Source organism: Podarcis liolepis, assembly GCF_965112155.1.
Source record: "Podarcis liolepis genome assembly, chromosome: 8".
In the NCBI taxonomy this organism is placed as follows: Eukaryota; Metazoa; Chordata; class Lepidosauria; order Squamata; family Lacertidae; genus Podarcis; species Podarcis liolepis.
The window spans coordinates 87,178,787-87,196,427 of record NC_139560.1 but is presented as its reverse complement, the minus strand read 5'-3'; the positions used below and the strand labels follow the sequence as shown (position 1 = coordinate 87,196,427).

The 17,641-nt window shown below is 44.6% G+C and overlaps 1 protein-coding gene and 1 long non-coding RNA gene across 5 annotated transcripts in view; one reads left to right on the top strand and one right to left on the bottom strand.

Annotated features, from left to right (window-relative positions):
* SLC24A3 (solute carrier family 24 member 3) overlaps window positions 1–17,641 on the bottom strand; it is a 161,105-nt gene that overhangs the window by 80,105 nt on the left and 63,359 nt on the right. The gene's annotated exons all lie outside the window — the stretch shown is intronic.
* Window positions 10,865–15,757, top strand: LOC310714482. Of its 2 annotated transcripts, none has more exons than XR_014529825.1 (3): window positions 10,865–10,940; window positions 12,312–12,477; window positions 13,890–15,757. It is a non-coding gene; the product is annotated as an uncharacterized lncRNA (long non-coding RNA). The 2 variants fall into 2 exon arrangements; XR_014529826.1 differs by having other exon boundaries at window positions 12,312–12,499.

Sequence of the window (17,641 nt, the reverse complement as noted above, 5' to 3'; positions counted from 1 at the left end):
TGGACTTGTTTCGATTAACCTCTACAAAACAAATTATGGTGTAAAAGCTAAAAATAGAAAGAAAAGGGAGGGGGGTAAAAACGAAATAAGAAGAAAACAGTTTACCAAAAATGAAAATAGAACTGTGCTGAAGACGAAGGAAGTCAACTGGAAGAAAAGAAGAACTGAAATATGGTGTGTGGGTGTTTGTGTGTATAGTTTATTTGTTTTGTATAAGCTTCTGTATATTACAGTGGTACCTTGGGTTACATACACTTCAGGTTACAGACTCTGCTAACCCAGAAATAGTACCTCGGGTTAAGAACCTTGCTTCAGGATGAGAACAGAAATCGTGCTCTGGCGGCGCGGCGGCAACAGGAGGCCCCATTAGCTAAAGTGGTGCTTCAGGTTAAGAACAGTTTCAGGTTCAGAACGGACCTCCGGAACAAATTAAGTACATAACCAGAGGTACCACTTTGTCCCTATTTGCCCTGCTAGCTGCCACTCTCAAGGAGGATGAGGATCCTGAATAGCAGTGACAGAGGCGGCTGTGAGGACGCATCCTGTTGCCTCTCCACAGCCACGGCTGCCAGCCTCCTCCTTTGAGCAGCTCATGGTGCCTGATGAAGAGCGGGCGAGGAGGGGGAGAAGCTGCCACCACCAAGGCCCAGTCTTGGGTGACACACCAGCTCTGAGGTGGGCAAGAAGAATGTGGATGAGGAGAGGAGCACAAGAAGTCTGGATCTAAAAAAAAGCACTTTGTGTGTTTTGTTGGGTCTCTGGACCGTAATAAAGATTGATGATGATGACTTTGTGTGTCCACGTCAAATCTTGCCCCTTTCTAAAAAGTATTTATTGGGGTGATTCTTTGTGTAAATCTACCAAAGAATAGAATAGAATAGAATAGAATAGAATAGAATAGAATAGAATAGAATAGAATGGAATGGATTAGAATAGGGATGAAGGGTTTTCTCAGTGTGCTTGTCCCGTTGGTGTACTGATGTTGACACTCGCCTTTCTTCTGATAGGAAATGCTCTGTAGTGGGAAGGAGATGATAGAAAAGGAGGGTCAGTTGGAGGGAAAGTGAGAAATGTCCCTATTTTCATCTGAGGACACTACGCCCTTGGCACACCAACATTTTCAATAAACTTCTTTTTAAGTTGTTCATAGAGTTTCAAGGAATGACTGAATAGAGGAAAGGAAAGGGGTTTCTGCGGAAATCGTGAGAAAGGTCCTGGTGAATCAGATGGAAGATTTATCTTGTCTTATCCTCCATGAATCCAAAAACCATGTGGTTCAAAGAATCTCTCAAGAAATAAATTGGAAGGGACCCCAAGAATCATCTACTCCAACCCCCTGGGATGCAGGAATCTCAACATGAGATCCCAAATCCAATTTGAAATCATCCTGGACCCTGCTTAGCTTTGCAAATGTGCTAGCAGTTTTATTGAAGAAGAAATTTAGGGGAAAGGCAGTTCTGTTGCAGGGTGAATATTTACCCTGATGGGGGTTGGGGGAAGCTTGAGGATGCTTTTAAAAAAATCCAGGATTGGAAAACTGGGTTAGATACCATAAACCTGCCTCTTTGACCATATGTTCTTGAAGGAATAAAAAAAGCTCTTGTGTAATCAATCTTATCCTGGAGAAGCCTATTTTTCATGAGGCTCTAATTGAACTTTCCTTCTCTCTTTTAAGAAGCTATTACTGACGTCAAGGTCCGACAGACTCGCAGGGAGGGCGCACTTAATTGAAAGAAAGACATGGAGGCAGCATTTCAAAACTGCTAGCTCACTTCTCTGCACTTTGCAACAAAGCCTATATGCTGCTATGAATAAAAGAGAAAATGTGACTGAATAAAGCAGATTAGATTGTTAGTGGTTTACTGCCATTTGTTTGTTCTGAAAGAAAGGCAAGTCCAGAGAACAATTAAAATTGCCCAGAATGTTATTGGGCTCCGACTACCAACCCTGGATGAGATCTTCACGTCTCGCATTTTGAAGAAGTCACATAATATCCTGAGAGATCCCACCCACCCTGCTCACAACTTCTTTGAACTATTGCCTTCGGGCAGAAGATATAGGACAATGAAAACACGAACCACACGCCTTCTGAATAGTTCCATCCAAGAGCTCTGATTGCATTAAATAATGATCTCAGGGCCAGTTGCAAGGTTTAGCAAGCAGAGAGTAGGAAGGAATGAGATAGGTTTTAGGTTATGTTTTAGGTTTTAGGTTATGTTATGCCTTAATAGGTCATGTTATATTCTGGATTTTATGCTTTTATAGATTATGTTTGAATAGAACGAGAGTGTCGGAGATAACGTGCAAATGTATATGTGAATCCGGTCTTTGGGTGGGTGTTTGATTTTCGTTGTTGTGTATACTGTGTATATACGGACAATGACAATAAATTTATCTAATCTAATCTAATCTAATCAGATCTTATACAGTGGTACCTCTGGATGCGAACAGGATCCGTTCCAGAGCCCCGTTCGTATCCTGAAGCGAACGCAACTCGCACCTGCGCGTCTGTGGGTCGTGATTCGCCACTTCCGCGCATGCGCGCGGTGTCATTTTGAGTGTCTGCGCATGTGCGAGCAGTGTCCCGTTACTTCCGGGTCGCCGTGGAGAGCAACCCGAAAACACTCAACCTGAAGCTACTTCAAACTGAGGTATGACTGTACTTCCATATCTACACTCCAAATTCATTATTAGAGATTATTCATGGTTTTCTTCAGCCCACAAACATATTTACCTCTATGACCCAAGTGTAGTTGGAAGGGACCTCGAGGGTCATCTAGTCCAACCCCTGCATTGCAGGAATCCTGCCCACAGCCATCCCTGCCTGGGCTCAAACCACCAGCCTTCTGGTTAACAGCCAGATGCACTGACCCAGGACCCCAAAGAAGCAACGGCAACTTTCTATAACCCTTTCCTGTTTGATCACCTGGGGATTTTCAGGGTTGAGGTTGTCTCCCCTTTTCCCAATTAGATTTATGATAGGCACTAAGCCACTTTTGTCAGAATGAAGTGCAAATATATTTGGACTGGGTTGGTTGATATCTGGTTTCAACATCACAATATATCACCAGCTAAACATCGCGATATTTCAATATATCACGATATCTGAAATAAGACTGGAGCTATGTGGAGGTGAACGTGGTAATATCCTTGGCAACTGCTGCTACTTACGGGTCCAATTCAAAAACTGCTAAAATTTTACTTACCTTTAACATATTGTTACAACTGCTATGTTATAGTACTACTGTAGCAATAATGTTTAAATTAGCACATTTTCTCTAAAATTAAAGTAACCAGTAGCATATATATTAAAGGTAAGGTGAGAGAATGTTCCCTAAAAATTTAATTACATTACTAAACAAGAAAAAAAGCCAATTCATTGTCACACTTTTAGCTATTCAAATATAATTCACCACTGAGTCTTCTACATCCCACACCAGTTATTTGATTGAATGACATTGCACCCAAAATTTCACATTTAATATTAATATATTGATTTGTTATTAATAATCACAAATGTGTGAGAAATCAAAGGGTGGGGGGAGAATTGAGAAGAGTTCTAGGGTAGGGAGTGGGACTGGAGGAGAAAATGGGGGGCATAACGAGGGGGGAGACACAGATGCGGACAGAGGGAAAGGGAAGAGGCTCAAAAGGCAGAGCAGGGCTCCTTTTTTCTTTAACTCTGAAGCAACTTGCAAGCCAGCAAGCATCTGGAGAGCGAGAGGAGTGCCTTTCCCTTCTGCTTGAACTGGGGAGGGGAGGGCCGGAGGTTTGGGGCTGGCTGCATTGGCTGGGTTAATACGAAACCTCTGGGCTGCTTCTTCCTCAAAAGAAAGGCACACATAACAAACACAGGGGGTCCCCCACTTTTATTCTGAAGCAAGTCCCAAGCCAAGCATCTGGGGGGGGGGGAGTTCCACAGACAACTAACAAAGGGCGCCGAGCATCAGCTGGCTTTACACATCTGAGCACACCAACAAATGGGGGGGGGAGAATCACACGGGGGGGGGGGAGAAGGTGGAGCAAGGAAGGAAGCAATTTGCAGAGCAAGGCAAAGGGGAGGGGAGAGACAAAGCAGCATCGCACACTTCCAGCCAAACATCTGCCGGCTGCAGACAATCGGGAGGCAGGGGAGACTGTGTAGCTATGGCAGGGAAAGCTAACTGTTTCTGAAAGATCCGTTTCTCAAAGAGGCAGCGATTTTTGCTTAGCCTGTTCCGGGGGTCCATTTGACTCCTGAAACAGTTTGAAAACCAAGGCGCAGCTTCTGATTGGCTGCAGGCGCTTCCTGCACTCAGTCAGAAGCCGCATCGGATGTTCAGCTTCCGAAAAACGTTCGCAAACCGGAACACGCACTTTGTGAGTGTTTGTGGTGTTTGAGAGCCAAGCCATTTGATTACCAAGGTACCACTGTCTACTGAGAGCAAGGCTGCATGTAGGGATGGGGGAGAAATTTGATTCAATTGACATTTAAAGCTAACCATTAAAAAATTGTACTTTCTGAAACAATAGATGAACTGAAGCAGAACATCTTTCAATAGCCCCACTTCTCTGAACTTTGCAATGCAGTTCTCTAGCCAATAACTGGGTACAAAAATGCATATATTAGGGTAAAGTGTGCATAACATTCATATATTAGTGTAAATTGCATTGCAAAAATGCATTAAATTTGGGAAATTTCCTTTGCAAAAATGTGTGTTTTAGGCAAAACAGCATACAAAAATGTGTGTATTACAAATTCACTGATGAATTTTCATCAAGTTTTTTAAAAATAATAAATGATGTAGAAATGTGGAGAAATGAAATTAAGGTTGGAATAATGAGAAAATGAGAGAAACTGAAACCAACAGATTTGCCTCTCTCTAGGTACACATTACAACCATCATGTAAATAGTTACGTATCAGTCAGGCTCTGGCTGCAGAGAGCTTTCAGGGTTTATCTGGAGGCAGGCAAAGAGAGTTCTTGGCTGCCTTTCTCATTTTCTATCCCCCTCTTTAGCTCCTAATTTTTCCTGAAATTACATATGGCAAGGCAGGATATGAATATATTAAACAAATAAGACAAGTTCCATGTGATGAATGTAACATGTGGCCTTCTTACCTGTTACAACATGATTTGGAAGATTCTCTGCTTGTCAAAAGTTACTAAGAAATACATTTCTGCCTGGGCAACTCTGGAAAGAGTGAATAATAAGGCAGACTACAACCCAACCATGCTGCCCTTCCTTGGTTAATTGCATTCCTTCAAGCTTCAGAGCTGTGTTGTGTTTTTTTCCCCTTCATTTTTTGGCTTCCACTATATATTTAATCTACTGATTTATCCTCTGCAGCCAGAATTATCTTGCATAGTTTAAAACAGCTTCCTCATGGTATTCTTAATCACGTTTTATGTCTTGGTGGAAATGCCATTTTGAGGGCATCAAATATTATGTTATCATTACAAGTATCAAAGAGAAGCAACACACTGAATCAGAGTACAGAGGCGTTTTCTGACTGGATGGTCCAAACGAAATACACAAAAGGCCAGAATGGATATTCTCCCACTCTTGTTCTAGCCCTTTGTGTATAGGAAATGTGAGTGTACCAGCCCTCTCCCCTCATCTGTTGCTCCAGCCTTGCTGCTGCCATCCTTGGCTGTGTACATGCATAAAATACTTGTGCCAAAAAAATGTGGTTAGCCCCGTGGAAAAAATACAAGACAACCAACCACACAATTTTGGTTTATACACATATGTCACATTAAGATGTACTGTCCATCTGTAGATAGCCAGCAGGGCTGGCCCACCCATGAGGTAAGGTGAGTTGACCATCTCAGGTAGCAGGATTCACCAGGGCAGCAGATCCCAATGTCAATCTTTCTTCCCTCCCTTGTTTCTGATGTAGATCTTCTCTCATCCCCCTTTCCCTGGTAAGAAGTTATTTTGGGGTCCACCTCAGGTGCCAAAATGATTTGGGCCAGCCCTGATAGCCTGGGACAGTGGAAGTGAGGCTGGTGTGCTGGGGAGCCACAAAGGGATGGTGGAAAGTATTCCAGGCAAATGCAACAGCATAGCAGAGGGCAAAAAATCTGAATTACAAAAGTGGACTCTTCATCCATCAAGACCCCTCCTTCAAACCTATTTGCTTTATCGAGCAAGATCAGTTGTACAATGTTTTAAATCAAGGTGTATATGAGGTGTGCATGGGGTACAAGAAAAACAACACATAAACTGCAAATTGTGGCAAAATGCAAGTACACAATTAATATTAGAAAACAGAAGGAGGTAGAGCAGAAAACGAGGCAGAGCCAAATGGTGGCATTGCAGCACGCTGGAGGATGGGGCATCCATTACTTATTAACATACCTGCACAGCTATTAATGTTCATATAGAACCCAATTTGTGACAATTTTCCTAGTTTGATATACTAATTAGTTTTTGCCCCATTTTATTCCCTTTTTTATTCCCTTTTTTATTCCCTTTTTTACTGACAGGATACCTTGCGCACTGGAAACAGAGTCTGAAGAGTATAATCCCCATATATAGCAATTGCAGCTTAATTGGGAGCATAAAAATCAATCATAAGTCTCTGCAAGAGTCATGTTTAAGGTATGCATTGGTTTAAACAGGGAGCAGCACAGCAATGCAAGAACAAACAACTCTTCAAAGTCTTTTCTCCAATTTAGTTTTGTACTTCCCTCATATTCCAAAAGATTCCTTAATGTAGGTGTTAGATTAACCTGTCATGGTTTCAGCCACTATAAAACTAAGAACAAATACATTCAGCACTCTTGGTCAACACATTTCTAAAAAGCATAATTTGTATGCTACTAAACATTAACTATGCAGTCTTATAAATGGATGATGTACATTTATCCATGCGGGCTTCTGATGAGATGTTTCTGTTTGGATTTAACATATTCCATAAGGCTAGTTGCCTGGGAAAAACAGGGGATAAGTAAATGTGCACACAGTTAAGGGTGAAATAGATCTGGGCAGCCTTGGCAAACATTGTGAAGGGAATTATAATATTGGGAAAAGGACTGTTCAGGGACATTAGGCAGTGCGGGAGAAGGAATGGAGGGTTAGTGAGAAAGAAGAAAGTATTTAACATTTGCGAAGTACAACTGGTGAGGGTGTGGTGATAGAGGCAGAACAAAACAGTGAGAGGGGGCAGAGTGGTTGCAAGGCACTGGGAGACCCAACAGTCTGCAGTGCTAAGGAGCACTCCTCACAGGAACCCCCAGGAACCCCACAGCATTGCAAGGGACACAGCTGGAAGAAAGGACTGCAGGGTTGGCTCATTTTACAAGAAAGCATACAGTCTTCGAGGGTTATCACATGCAGGAGAAAAGTTATTCCTTCCCTCCCTTATAATGAAAATGGTTTTCACCATGGTGGTTGTGCAGGTTTCAAACCCCATCCACAGGCAGCGCAAAATCAGGGTGCCCTGGGAGGAAGGACAAGCTGGAGTTGGAATCTCCTTTCTTGTAATTTGAAGCCATTGGTTCATATCCTACCCTCCAGAGCAGGAAAAAACAAGCTGTCTCCATCTTCCATGTGACAGCCCTTCAAGTATTTGAAGATGGCTATCATATCTCCTCTCATTCTCCTTTATTCCATGTTAAACATACCCAGTTCCCTCAAGCGTTCCTCATAGGGCTTGCTTTCCAGACCCCTGATCATCTTGGTTGCCCTCCTCTGCACACGTTCCAGCTTGTCAGTATCCTTCTTAACTTGTGTTACCCTGAACGGGACACAGTACTCCATGTGTGGTCTGACCAAGGCAGAATAGAGTGGTTCTTGATCAAGAGATGGGACTTTTGTTGATGCAGCCTAGAATAGCATTAGCTTTTTTTGTTGCAGAATCACATTGTTGACTCATGTTGTGGTCTACTGTTAAATGTTCGGAAAAAGTCAGAAGCCCAAACCAGTATAAGATCCTCAACTATGTTTATTCAATATTTGTCAGTGACAACAGCTCACTCATAGGAAGACAAGAACTGAACTGACTGGACAACACAATAATAATGCTGAGCATGAACTGACCGTTGACAGTTGAAAGTCCATGCGCTTACTAGCCATTAGAACGTTTGTCTACCAATGCTTATACGATTGGTTAGAACGCGCCTTGTAACATAAAATGTGTTAAACCCAATACATAACACTCCTCCCCCCAACTTCCTAACAAAAGGAACAAACATAGTCATCAAGGTATGCTGGCCTTTTCTGCTCCCACTGGGACCGTCGCGGTTCCTGTGCCCGAGTGGGTGACCCAGGAGGTTCCTCCGGTACCCACGGTCTGAGTGGGGCGGTCAGGGAGGCTGGCTCTGAAGGAGTCACTGCCAATGGAGCCGCTGAGGATTCTGACCTGAAGTCGCCCTGCTGTGGTAACTCAGTCACCGGAAACCTGTCTGGTTCCCACCCTGGCCTGGGCACAGAATCTCCCCAAGCACCCATTTCTCTGTCACTGCTCACTCCCAACAGGCACATTTTCTGTTTTACCTTAAGTCCTGCCGCATGGAAGCATTGGAGCACTATCTGTAATCTGGCAGCAAAGTCCTCTCTTGACGATGTGGCAATCAGCACATCGTCGAAAAATGGCGTGACTCCGGGGATGCCTTTAAGGAGACGGTCTATTGGGCTGTGAAATAACCCTAGTGCCACGCTAACACCAAACTGTAGGCGTTTGATCCTGAAAGCACCCCTATGAGTCACATTTGTCTGGGCATCTGCGGTGGCCTCATCAACAGTTAGCTGCTGATAAGCTTGTGCTAAATCCAGCTTCCCGAAGATCTTGGCTTCAGCCAGGGTTGCTAACACGTGGCTCACCACTGGAACCAGGTATGCGTGGTCCTGTAAGGCCTGGTTCAGGGTGCATTTGTAATCACCACAGATATGAACTGAGCCATCCAGCTTAACCGGTGTGACCATTAGGGTTTCCCAGATTCCTGAAGCTACCGGCTCTAAGATGGAGAGATGGACTGTAACTCCTCCTCTATGTAGGCCTCATGAACACGTTGCTTGGGTTGTGCTCCGGAGGTCTTGGAGCAGTGGACTTGACCAATGTGCCCAGTCTTCCCACAATGGCAACATCTGGCGTCCCGAAACCTGCATGTCCAATGCTTGTGGTTTTCCCCGCAGCTGGCACAGGTCCCTTGAGGTGTGTCAGATGATCGCTGGTTCAACGATGTACTCGTAGCTTGGGAGCGGTGGTGTCGGTCGGATCGATCTGAAGCTCGTGGACATCCTCATTGTGGGAATCTATGGAAGACGACTGGTCTCACTGGATGCGGTGAGTTCTCCTTTCAGTACGTGGGCTATGGGCCGCCTCGTGGGCGTTATCCTTCTCAAAGGCTGTGGCCATATTCATTGCTTCCATCATCGTGATGTTGTCTTTGCCAGCAGCTTGCGGCGGAGACAGCTGTCTTGCACGCCACTGTTGAACCTTTCAAGAAGTTGCTCCTCGATGTCAGCAAATTGGCAATACATCGCAATCACCCGGAGCGCTATGAGAGAAACGCGTCTGCTCTCTTCAGACACCGTCAGCAGAGAGACAAAACTCCACCTCCTGTACTTCCTGTACAGGTCAAATTACACTCTGAGCTAAATCCGGTGCTCAGCTCTGTGATTAGACTGTCCCTTTGTTTCCATGGTACAGTCCCAACATTCCCATCATGTTTTGCTTTCCAGCCAGCTGCAGCTCGCTGCTTCATTGCATCTATATCATAACAGTATTCACTCACTGAGTCTTGCGCTTGTTGCTCTCTGTGTGCAAAGTCATAGCGGCAGTGGTTCTTAGTTGGCTGAGGCGCGAGGTGTCTTGTCATAGCCTGTGTCAGCTCATCAAAAGTGCATGCCTCTATGTCCCTGGGTGCCATCAGACCTTCCAGTAGAGTGATGGCGGAACTTCCCAGCACCGTCAGTAGCACATCCACCTTGTCTGCCTCCCTAGTGAAGCCTTGTAGTCAGACGTAGCTCCTTATTCGGAGGAGCCATAGTCTGGTGGCGGCCGACTTTGACTGGTGGCCATCCTCAGACCTGGAGCAGTCGCTTGTGTGATTGTGGGTGGTTGCAAGGACACGGCAGGCACGGTCCCATTTCCGCTAAGTACTATTTGCTAAGTCCAGTAAGCGCTCCAGTGTGGTAGCGCTTACTGCGAGGCAGCAGGTGGCGGTGCTGCGGTGTGGTCTTGGGCCTCTGGCAGCCGGTGGGAGCTCACGAATCCCATCTTCGTTGCCATTGTTAAATGTTTGGAAAAAGTCAGAAGCCCAAGCCAGTATAAGATCCTTAACTACGTTTATTCAACATTTGTCAGTGACAACAGCTCACTCATAGGAAAACAAGAACTGAACTGACTGGACAACACAATAATAATTCTGAGCATGAACTGACCGTTGACAGTTGACAGTTGAAAGTCCATGCGCTTACTAGCCATTGAAACGTTCGTCTACCAACGCTTATACGATTGGTTAGAACGTGCCTTGTAACATAAAATGTGTTAAACCCAATAATAACATCTACTAAGACTCCTGGATCCTTTTTACATGTACTGCTGATAAGCCAAGTGTCCTCCATCTTATATTGGCGCAGCTGGTTATTCCTGCCTAAGTGTAGAACCTTTCAGGCTGAAAGGGACGAGTGGGACTTAGAAGAACAAAAAGAAAAATCCCTTCTCATAGGCTTCATGAAGCACTTACCTAGACTTGGGAAGGTTTAAGATGGCAGCACTCATCTGACCACACCACCCATAGGAGCCAATTCCCATGGGCTGAGGGGACCAGCCCCCTACAAATTGGAACGGGCTGAGTCCCCCCCCCCCCTTGAGGAGCCAGGCCTTGCTCTACCTGGGGCATGCCAACGGGGCTTGATGGAGGCGCGAGAGGGGGGCGGCGCCTATGACACCACCTAAATCCACCGTACTTGAACAGTATTACTGCTGTCCACAGAAGCAGCATGCAGGTATGAGAGATTACATTTTCCCTTATTGCTCCTGCTTTGCACTTTTCTTGGGTGCTTTTGCCTGGTAGGAATAGGTGCTTGAGCTCTGTCTGTGGTTGAAGCAAGAGAAACAAAGAACATGATGAGGCTTTACAGCTAAAGGGAAGAAGAGGTGGAGTCTGAGGTGACAGGAACGGAGTTCATCCCTTGGGAAGAAGGGAAAAAAGAAGCGAAGGACAGTCGGAGCAGAGGGGAGGGCCAGGGCAAGTCACAGTAAATGTGACCTCAAAGAAATTCCAGAGACTGAGAGCCCTCAGTTTCACCACCTTTCTGACTTTTTTGCTCCCTCATTCTCCAGCCCCCAATTTATTTGCTTCCAAAGCTCCTTTGTTATACCATTGCATTGTTGAACACAGCTTCCTTCTGCTCCGAGGCCCTGGAGAAAAGTTTGTCCCAAGTTTCTCTTTATCTTTGTTTCTCTGCTCTATATGCTTGTGCTGGGCCCAGAGAAATTATGTTTGGTTACTGCTTTTAAACTAGGAAGACAGAATATTTCTGAATGTCGCATGGCATCCCAGCCACCCATTTAGTCCCTAGAATGTTTGCAAACAGGCAAGTTGCTGGTAACAGCTTTTAACCTATTGCCATAACATATAAAAACAGAATTTAAAAATTCCTTTCAGTAGCACCTTAGACACCAACTAAGTTTGTTATTGGTATGGGCTTTCATGTGCATGCACACTTCTTCAGATAGTTGGTCTCTAAGGTGCTACTGGAATGAATTTTTAAATTTTGTTTCAATTACGGCAGACCAACATGGCTACCTACCTGTATCTAGAAATATAAAAACAGTGGCTTCTTATTTCTATATGAAGACATATTTGAAATTTAATTCAAACAATCTTTCACACCATTTGGGAAGCTCAAATATTCAGCTGCCTGATGGGAAAGGAGGAAACAGGAACATACTCTGGCTTGTCCCTTACCCCACCCTGGCAAGCATATTGGACTACATTTGTGAATAAGGAAACCTCGAAAAGGGTTAGAGAAGGAGCGTTTTGTAAATGGTCCCATCTCTGAAAAGGAAGGAGGCCTGGGCCTGTCTCATGCTCTGGAAACTCTGGGAACAAAGGAACAGTGATGAAAAGATTCTGCCATGAACTACTGCTCTGGGGAGGCTCTTGTCTCTTTTGAGGCTTGCTTTGTTTAGGGGCGATGCTCTTGATGGGAGGCTGTGTTAGTGGACAGCTTTGTTGTTGTCATTATTCTCTCTGTGTAATTGCCACCCTCCTCATCCACAAGCTGTGTGCTGGACCACAACCAACACTAGCCAGGAGTCAGTGGCTGACACATCAGGCCTTATTACCCATGTTTCCTCCTTCCTCTTCTTAGGTGCTTTAATGGTTGCCAAGGAGACCTGTCAGTGCTGCCAACTGGACAGTCTTGATTCTAGAATCCTTGAACGTAAATCTCAGCTCAGTTGGGAATTCACCTGCTCCATGAGCAAAAGTGGAGCTTCAGTAGATTAAACACCTCAGTCCAATGACAAAAGATCAAGGTAACAGCTGAGTAACAATTGGGTATGCACCAACTATTTACCGTAACCTGTATTTGCTTGTTTAATTAAATTGTCAGTTTAGACCGTAATAAGGGCATAGTAAGGGCACTGCGTGCCAGGAACAAAATCCTGTAAACAAAAAAGAGTTCAGGAGCTAAATCCTAGGAGTGATGAACCAGCAGAAGCCTAGTTTTCAGATCTACTCAAACAGCAGTGGGGTCTTGAAGGACCCCCACTATGATATATACGTAGTCTCCAATTGTCACAAAAATGCCAAGACCTTCATGAAAACCCTTAAGACATCCTGGCTTCTCGCTCTGACATGCAGAGTCCCAAATTCCCAAATGCAAGCCTGTTCTCCCCTCCCCTCAAAAAATCTCAGATCTTTCTCCACCTTTTGATTCATTGCTCCTTCCACCTCCTGGCCAGGGAAAGAGAGAAGCAGCCATTCTCCTTTGCAGGCTCTTATGAGCTGCTCAGTAACATTGCACACAACAGGAAGGGTCTGCTCTGCATTCAAGCCTCTTAGGTCCTTGCCCAGCTTCTTTGCATTGCTGCCTCATCTTTGATTGCCAGTTTCGTTTGGAAACCTGAAGTATCTCTGAGCCACTGCCACCTCTCTGTGTAGCGGGCATTTCCTCTTTGAGAGAGCTCTGATCCTGCAGCTTGGCTCTCTCTATGGCTTAAAACAAATCAGACTAGATTCCTAGAGAGAAAGGGGAGTGTGGAGGTGGGGAGAGGTCATCCAAAGCAAAGACACCTCCCTCCAAAGCCCGTTCTTGTCTGGCTTCTCATGCAGAAGGGGCAAAGGCATTGATCTGTCCCATGAGCTGCATTGGTGGGACCTTCTGATATCTGATGAATCTCCCCATTTTGTACATTTGGGTGAAGGGGAGTCCCAGGACAGCTGGCGGAGGGGATACCTGACAGGTGGGGGAGGCTGTAGGAGTAGCTGATCTATCCAGGATTCACCACAGCACCAGGTTGTTGCAGTCGCTAACACATTCCTAATTTCCTCAGAAGTTTAAAACACTAAAAAAGGGAAACTTTATGTATCCTCAGACTCAAAGGTTTGCATGTCCTTGGTCCCCAAAATAAACATTGGGGTACCTTATATCACACACCTGCACAATTGCAACAATAACGGTTACTCAAAGTTGTCGTGCTTCCAAATTACTCATAAATGCATGATGACATCACACAATCTACACACACACACACACACACACAGAGAGAGAGAGAGAGAGAGAGAGAGAGAGAGAGAGAGAGAGAGAGAGAGAGTTGTGTTCATTGATTTGGGATTTTCTTCCCCCCTCCGGCTTCCCTGAAAGCAATATATGAATTCAAAGATTTTTGTGCTTAAAATATTGTGGTATTGTGTGTTTCCTCTAATAACTTTTGTTCTTGACTAGGAGGAAATGCGCAAGCAGTGATCATTGTGTAGAATGGATGTCCCTATTTTCATCTGAGGAATGTTGGAGGGTATGCAGAAGGTATCATCTTAATAGAGGCACCCACTCATAGGTATGAGAGAGGGCAGGAAGGCTCCTCTGTGATGGCTGCTACCATCCGTGTTTTAAATACTTGGGAGTAAAAATAGTTAATTTCCTCCAATATTGTTGTCTGATTAATCAGGGCACCTGCTTAACCAAAAGTTTTTAATAGATTAACCAATTAACTGTCTAAACACTGCAGCACTGCCATTAATGAAGCTGGATCAAGGTGCACTAAAGTACTTTCATTAGGATACCTCCAAATAAATCAATGGAACTAGACTAGCTGGCACCATTTAAGAAGAGTCTGGTCCATGCTGTGAGATTCAACAACCATTAACTGAAATAAACACAGTCATGAAAGGCACAAGTAGGCAGAGAGCAAGGAAGATATAAGGCTGTCAAGGTAGACAAAAAACAAACACATCACCAGAGCTTCGAGTTTCACGGTCTGGATATGCCCTGTGTCCTCATGAGCTTAGCGCCAGGATTCAAGGCATTTTCACTGAGATCTCCTGCCAGCCTGCTTGTTTCATGAGCCATTTGTCTTTTTGTTGCATGGCCAATGCTTCACACACAATCTGCATACCCAGCTTTTCTGTATTTTTGCAGACGTGACACATGTCAACAAAAGAAGCAGAACTTTCTTCATACACATAAACACAAAGCAACTGAGGCAGGGTGTTGCCATTAAGGGGGGGGGGGAAACTTGGCTGCACTTAAGAAGAAGAGTCCAATTAAGACTGTATTCACTCTCCCATTTGCTGTGAGTTTCCAGTGCTGGGTTTTTAATCCGTGTTCACACAATGTTATCCAAATGTTTATATATTCTGTACTTTGTTAAAAATTACTACCGTTTGATGTGTTGTTTCTTAAACCAGCTTCACACCAACTGGAGTCCTTAATCCCTTCCTTATTAATGTCTATCCAAGACATGAAACCTTTGCATAGGGTCAAGGACATCCCCACCCTCAATGCCCCCCTGGTGTGAACACAAACAGAAACAAATATAACAGCTGGGGGGAAAGAGCTGTGAAATACACGGAAGAAACAACAACTTCACTGTGCTCTAAGGCAGTAATGTGAACACACCCTTTAATTTCACTGACGCTTTGTTCTCATGGCCACCACAGCATACCCATATACCACACCTTGCAACTGTCCTGGGAAAACCAGGACACCCCATTTTTCACATGAGAGCACAGCAGCCATTTTGGGTGCTGTGATCGCACACAAACTCCCCCTGAAAAAGTGCTTTTTTTCAGGGCCACCCTCTCATGTAGGTCACCCGTCTCACCCAGGAACATGACCCGGAAAACGTGCATCCTGGTTTCTGGCCTGGATCTGTTGGAGGGTATGAAAATGTCGTGGATGCTAAGGGTTTAGCCCTTGAAAGAGTTGTTAGTGCCAGGGGTCAGCTGTATCCTGCATGTCCATCATGCCTTTTTCTCAACAGCCACAATATCTACTTCGCAGTACCAGCAGGTTTCAGAACAGGGGTGGGGAAGCTGTGGCCCTCCAGATGTTGGTGGACTCCATCAGCCAGAGTCAGCTTGGCCAGTGTTCAGGAATAATGGGAAATGGAGTTCAACAACATCCAGGAAGCCAAAGACTGTGCACCTCTGCTCTGAGAGAATAAGCCACTATTATTAACCCATGGGACTTTGGAAATAGGAGGTTTTGTGCAGTAATACTAGGGCTGCAAGTTTAAATCAATTAACTGAAACAATTACGGAAATAGAGCAAAGAGAACCACGTTAGGTCCTATAAATACAGTTGGCATCACCTTCAGAGGTTCGGCACACAGCAGATGAAATAACGTGTTCCTGAAAGATCCTGTCAAGCGGCAGACCTTTGGCAGTGGTCCTTTACCTTTCCAAGATGTGAATGAAATTGCAATGCAATAAGAAAAGCTCTCCAGAGGCTAGATAAAGTTGCTTCAATGCCACAAGCTCCAAGTTGGCCTTCAGCGAGCTAAGCCTCCATTACAAATTACAATTTGCCCTGGATTATTTTGGTGGCGACCAATAAGCAAAAACATTTGAACTTGAGATTCTTGAACAATCTGCTGCCACACATGCACCCTGCCCCCCCCTCAAAGATGCACTGGGGCATCACACTCACTAGGTGAACAGTAGCCAGGTGTATTGCCTGCCAAAACGTCTGAACGCTCCCTTTGTATAGGCAGATAATGTTAGAGGTTAGAGGTTTTACTACTGTCAAGAGGTCTACAAATTTTGTTAAATATTTTTTTTTACATAATTGTTAGAGAGGGGTTACAGGCAAACAGGAGTCACTGGACTTCCTTAAACATTGTTCAAATGTACTGTGTACATTTCAGCTTGGTTTTCCTAATCCAAAGCTTGTCTCCTTTTTTTTCTTTTTTCTAAAAGCTGAGTTGAAGGAAATGATTCTTGGCAGCAGGTACTTTCTTTTACCTGTTCTGAATCTTCCAACATTCAGCTTTACTGGATTCCCATAAGTTCTAGTGCAATGAGAAAGGGAGAAAAACTTCTCTGTGCCATACATCATTTTATAAACTTCTATAATGTTACCTCTCACTTGCCTGTTCTCTAAACTAAAAACGTTGCAACCTTTCTTCATAATGGAGTTGCTTCATGATTGCCCTTTACTGAAACTTTTCTAATTCTACAATATCCATTTTGAGGTGAGGTGGCCAGAACTGTAAATAGCTTTCAGTCTCCTGCTGGGCCACCATCTTCTCTCTTGGACAGTGTGTCATTTAACCTCCACTTCTCTGGTCATAAAACAATTGTATGTGTCTCTTTCTTTGCCCTGAGAGTGCTGGGAGGCATTCCTTGTGACTAGTGCCCATGTAATAATCAGCGCTTTTTTCTGGGGTATGCAGACCTGGCACCCATCCCACCCCCCAAATGTGATGTTAAAACCAGGAACGGGGAGGCGCAGTTAAACAACTCCCCCAAAATCCCAAGTCCCCACCACAGCCTCTGACTAAGGCCAGGACAATGACCATTGACACAGGCACCATACATACATACACAATAACAAAGAAGCTCAGAAAAGTTGTCTATAAAAACCTGTAGCAATAAGTGGATACCATGTACCAGTACTGTTTCCTCCAATGATCCAATATAGAATCATTTCTTTGGTCCAATGGCAAATAACTCCTCTGGAAGAGGGGAATCCAGGGCTTCCCTTGTCTCCATAATCCCTGAGGCATAGAGTCAGTAGGTAACAATGGACCAGACAGATATCCATTGATGGAGTTTGCTGAAGTCACGTATTCACAAAGCCCACCTTCAGGAAGCCCAGAGGGCAAGGTTGGGTGTGAATAGTTTTATTGTTCTTTAGGTGGTGGGTACTTAAAATGTATTGGGAATTGTATCTGATAACAGGACTGGGGGTTGAGCTCATGTAACCTCAAGAGATCCCCTCCATGACATGTTGGTGATGTATTGATGATGTATCGATGATGCTTCTTGAACTGTATTATGGGAAGGGAGGGAAGGTCTTAGAAGTCCATGCAACCCCATGCTTGGGGTTCCTACTCTTTTGTGGTGTTTGAACCTTGTTGCAACAATAAAGATCAGGTCTACTGACCGCTGTTTGCTTCTTTAACTTTGCTGGAGATTCCTGCTTTTGCTGACCAGGAAAGACCCACGGGGAGTGGCACCCCGATGAGCAGGGCA